This window comes from Marmota marmota, unplaced genomic scaffold (assembly GCF_001458135.2).
Source record: "Marmota marmota marmota unplaced genomic scaffold, marMar, whole genome shotgun sequence".
Taxonomy (NCBI): Eukaryota; Metazoa; Chordata; class Mammalia; order Rodentia; family Sciuridae; genus Marmota; species Marmota marmota.
The window spans coordinates 22,653,075-22,658,784 of NW_025999977.1; positions in this window are offsets into that span (position 1 = coordinate 22,653,075).

Below are 5,710 nucleotides of genomic sequence, written 5' to 3' on the forward strand. Positions count from 1 at the left end.
AATATTTATGAGGTGTCACTAAAGTTTCAGAGAGGGCTGCTATCTGGTCAGAGAGTCAGGCATGGGTGAATTCAAGGCACGGGCAGGCATTCCAAGCAGATTCAGAATTTGCAGTAATTTATAGTAAAGCCGAAATTATCTTTTCATGGCTTTGTGGCAAGATGGCTCCCAATTTTAATAAAAGATCAGGTTGGGTCTATCACCATCAAGATAAGTGAGAGGAATGACAGCTGAGGGCATTGCCACATGCTGGGAGCTGGGGGGGGGGATGGCAGCAGATGATTAAGGAGACCAGCACCACGCAACAGAAACTCACGCCTGCCACGTGTCACTTTAAGTTTTCTAGATAAATATGTCTTAGAAAACAATGATTGATCCTATTGCTTCCAAGTCAGTGGAATGAAGAGCTGTGTCTAAGGACGCATCAAGCACACTGAAGGGGACCGCTGCTTTGTCCACCTCTTATTCATTGACCCAGTTATAGGCACAGAATGTGGCTAACCAGTTCCTCTGGTTTAAAGCATAGGCAGATTCCTTGTTCAGCACTTTTTGCAGAGTCACTGCCTTGAGTGACATTCCTGCCAACTGGAATGCAGAAGTCCCCACAAATGATGCCTTAGAGGCCACTGGCTCTGTCTCCCCAAACATCCCTCATCCTGTCTTTGCCACATTCAGTCTCTCCCACACCAGGGCCACAGCTAGCCCTGTGACCATGCACTCCACCCACCCATGGAAAGAATGGGTGGTCTTTTGGGTCAGTGTAGCGTTCCCTCAGGTGTTCCTCCGATGCCCAAAGGGACTTCATGGTCACAAGGTGAAATTCCTCTTGCTCAATCATGTGGTGATCTCAGCCACCAGATTGGTGAACACCCCTGGACCAGGTGGCAATTAAGGTGTTGTCAGTATTAACCATGGTCCAAGAACCTGTGGGCCAGGCAGTTCTAGAGAGATCTGGAGTAAGACCTTCCTTCCTTCCTTCCTTCCTTCCTTCCTTCCTTCCTTCCTTCCTTCCTTCCTTCCTTCCTTCCTGTGCTGAGGATGTTGTGGGAAGACCACTCAGAAAACACACCAAGGCCAAATTTGAAAAAGAATTTTATGGAGCTGGGATTGTGGCTCAGTGGTAGACCACTCGCCTAGCGGGACCCGAGTTTGATTCTCAGCACCACATAAAAATAAAGGCATTGTGTTGTGTCCATCTACACCTAAAAATAAATATTAAAAAAATAATTTTATTCACCTATTTTGCCAATGATACCTGGCCAGGGGCTGTGTCTAATTTAGTCCAAGTGGCTCTCTGAAAAAACAGCAGCCCCCCTCTGAGGGAAATTTGCTATTTAAGGAGGAAAACCACATCCTATAGAATTTTTCACTTAGCAAGCAAGCAAGTTACACAGCAAGAAAAAGCTGTTAGCAGAACAACTCATTAACTGCATCCTGGGTTCAAGCACGTGCTAGACAAACATCAAGCAGGTGGTTAGAGGGGGTGAGAATTTACTTCAAAGTTATGTGGGTCACCGAGACCACCATATCCTGAGTTGAGTACATTTTGTGGGGTACAAAGTACAAAAAACAATGTTTTGGTTTTTTTTTTTTAATTTAGCAGAAAACAGTTTTTATTTCAGTTTCTCAGAAACAGCTCTTGTAACAGTTTTTAATAGAAGGCAGCAAAATGGAGTCTTAGGCCTGCCTATGAGAGTTCTTGCTTTATAATTGTCTTATCTTATCTCACTTATCAAAATCTTATATCTCTAATCTATATAGTTTTTTTACTAATCTATAACTTACACTCTTATTGATTTTATTGATCAGTTCACGCCACAACAGGATGCAGCCCAGGGCATTAAGCATGCTAAGCAAATGCGCTTCCACTGAGTTTTACCCATAGCCCAGGGAAATTATTTTTAATAATGTACTAATTCAATATACTTAAAATATCATTTCAATGTTTGATTGATATCAAAATGATCGATGAGATAATTTTACACTTTTTTTCCCCCTCTAGTAAGTCTTTGAAATCTTATGTGTAATTTCTACTTGAAGCATATCTCAACTTGGACTAATCACATTTTAAGTGCTCAACAGCCACGTGTGGTGAATCCACACTGGACGACATACTGCAGGAAAAAAGTTTCCCCTACCCTTTCTGAGTTCTTAATTAGATCATCCCTGAAAAAAAAAGACAGATTAACAAGAGAAAAACACACAGTTTATTAACACAAATGCCTCATGTACATATGATAGACACTCAGATAAAGGAAAAAAAATCTCTAAAAAGTGGCTTAGAATTTCAGCTCATTGTCTTTGATGCCTGGTTGTGGGGAGATGACCAGGAAAAGCTTGGCAAACAAGGTAATAAGGTTTGTTAAACAGATTTAACTCACTGCCTTCTCCATTGATAAGAGTTTCCTGGGATATAGTCATCTTCTTCTTCCTGGTACAGAAAAGAGATTTCCTTTGTAGATGTAAATTTCCCCTACAAAAGGGTAGCTTCTCCTCTGTTTTCAGAGCTTCTCCTATGTCTGCTGTTTCTCAAAATAATCAGCTCAAAATAATCCGTATGTGAAAGAGGCATATTTTGGGGTGGCACATTCTGATCTCGTAAAGTCATATTTTGGGGAAGTATATTTTGGGTCTCTTACAATAGGAATAGATAGTGATAGTACACCCACTATGCCACCCCACAATGTCAGTGCCACTGCCCTGCTGTAGGGTCTGAAATCCCTATCATTAGCTACCCTTCTGGATAAAAGCGTAATTTCTGGAAGGTACATAGCCATCTAGGAGGGGGAAAGATTAATTCAGCAGGCCGTGCTATTGAGCCTGGCAGCCACTTGGGCTTGGAGGCAGAGAATGGGCTACTGTGACAGCTTACTTCCCACCCTCAGCTCTCCAGGCAGCAGAGGGGCCTTAAAGGAAATGCTTGTAAATGCCCTAAGCACAATTGGTTTCTTTGAATGCTCCATGCTTTCAAAATTAAGTTTTCTCCTACTGATAGGTAATAGACGTGAGCAGTGGAAACATGAGGTTAAGGGAATAATTCTATAAATGACCCACTGTGCTGATCTCACATGCCTTCTTTTAAAAAACAATTTGCCTGCAGCCTTGCCTGGCTTCAATCAATAGGATATGTTACATTCCTCAGCAAACAACCTGTTATCTGCAGGAGGAATGCAGGCCTAAAAGGCTTCACCCTGACAAATGACCTTGAAAGGGGGTGTGTTTTGGGGGGAACTTTTGTGACCCTCACACAGATCAGATCCCATAACTCAGGAAGATAAAGATAATTCCTCAAACCATAAAATCTGTAAGAACAAGTTCCAAATAGAAACAGTCAGCATGGGCCAAAGTGACCCAGAGTTGCCTTGGACTTTTATCATGCACAGTGGGGACTTAGAAGTCTGATGCAATACTGCTATCAGTCAAAAGTGAAGAGGTAGACCTGGGCAGAACTCTCTGGAACCGTCCCTGGGACCCCCAGTTAAGCTGGAGGGTAAGAGGAGTGTCCTGTCCTCTCAAGCAAGCAAGAACACAAGCATCTGGGGCAGGGACCTCGGAGGCTGCATCCCTCAAGCTCCGAAGCTGGGTGTTCTCTGCAAGCACCACCATCCCCAGGACCTCAGCTCAGCACTGGAAGGGAAGAAGCGAATGTAGGAATAATGAGAGGTGAGGCAGCTCAGCAGCAACACGGGTTTATCCAGGACAAACCTGTGGAGGGGGCCCAGTGGAGACAGCTACCCGTCTTCCACTTACAGCTGGGGTTGACATAAGGGGATGCGGGGTATGGATTTTTCCAGTTTGGCCATTGCTAGGAGGTTGTCAGGGCGTCACCTCTACTCTATAAGGTGGTCACTGTTCCTTGCCAGACCAGGTGTTTTCAGGATTCCAAGTCCCAGAGAGCAATTTCTTTTCTTTGCATGATGATGGAGTATTATCTGGGGTTTAAGTCAGGCTGAGTCAGGGTGACCAGGAACTGACACTTATTCTAAGATGGAAGATATGTTTCAAAATGGTGTTGCCTGTGTCAGGTTCCTCCTCAAAAGCCCTTTGTCTTTTAGCTTGAAGAATTACAATCCCCCAAGCCCCACCTTCCTTCAAAGCCAGCATCAGCAAAAGTGAGATTCTAAGCAACTTAGTGAGGCACTAAGCAACTGTCTCTAAATAAAATACAAAATAGGGCTGGGAATGTGGCTCAGTGGTTGAGTGGCCCCAAATTCAATCCATGGTACCAAAAAAAGAAAAAGGCTCAGTTGTTTAATTGAAGCCAATTTCCCATGAACATTTCTCTATCTCAAAAGGCAGGTTATCAAAATTGAAAGAACATATACTATTGCAAGGTAAATAATAAAACTACATACGAACTCTCCTTGACTTATTATGGGGTTACATCTCAACAATCTCACCGTAAGGTAAAATATAACAAGTCAAATTGCAATTACTACACTTGAGTTGTTGGTCATCACAGCTCAGCCACATATAGTACAGGTCATTTCCCCTTGAGATTATGTTGCTGACTGGGAGCTGAGGCTCACCTCAGCTGCCCAGCATGGCATGAAAGATTGTATCCCATATTGCTAGTTTGGGAAAAGATCAAAATTTGAAGTATGGTTTCCACTGAATGCATACTATATCATTTTTTTTTACACCATGAAAATGTCAAAAAATTTTAAGTCAAACCATTGTGTTAGAGACCATCTGCATTTTCATACTGAATGAGTAGAAAATGCCTCTTGCAAACATTTTTATTTCACTTGAATGAGCATTTATGTAAAAAAAAAATTCCAGAGTCAATAGTTTTAAAGTTTGGAGTTGAATCAGTAAAACTTAAAAATAAAAATTAAAATTAAAAAAAAAGGAAAGAAGGAAGAAAATAAGACTTCAGGTGACCAAAAACATGTTTCCAAAACTTGGAAATAAGGAAAAGATCACCTCCTTTTTTTTACGGAGTCCTCCTGGGCTCTGTCTGGCAGGCTTACCCTGAGATCATTTGATGGACTAGGATTGTGCTCATTGGCTTTTTTGCTATTGAATAGTAGAGCAATTTTACCAAGAGACTAAGTTGTAGAAAATGAATATTAATCATTTTATCAATCAGTTCATATTAATCTTGTCCTATAGAGATACTCATGATGTCTGTCCTTCAGAGAAGTAATGCCAAATGTTTTTTTTTTCTTTTCTTTTTTTTTTATTGGTTGTTCAAAACATTACAAAGCTCTTGACATATCATATTTCATACATTTGATTCAGGTGGGTTTTGAACTCCCAATTTTACCCCAAATACAGATTGCAGAATCACATTGGTTACACATCTACATTTTTACATAATGCCCTATTAGTAACTGTTGTATCCTGCTACCTTTCCTATCCTCTACTATCTCCCCTCCCCTCCCCTCCCATCTTCTCTCTCTACCCCATCTACTGTAATTCATTTCTCTCCTTGTTTATTTTCCCATTCCCCTCACAACCTCTTATATGTAATTTTGTATAACAATGAGGATCTCCCTCCATTACCATGCAATTTCCCTTTTCTCTCCCTTTCCCTCCCACCTCATGTATCTGTTTAATGTTAATCTTTTCTTCCTGCTCTTCCTCCCTGCTTTGTTCTTAGTTGCTCTCATTATATCAAAGAAGACATTTGGTATTTGTTTTTTAGGGATTGGCTAGCTTCACTAAGCATAATCTGCTCTAGTGCCATCCATTTCCCTGCAAATTC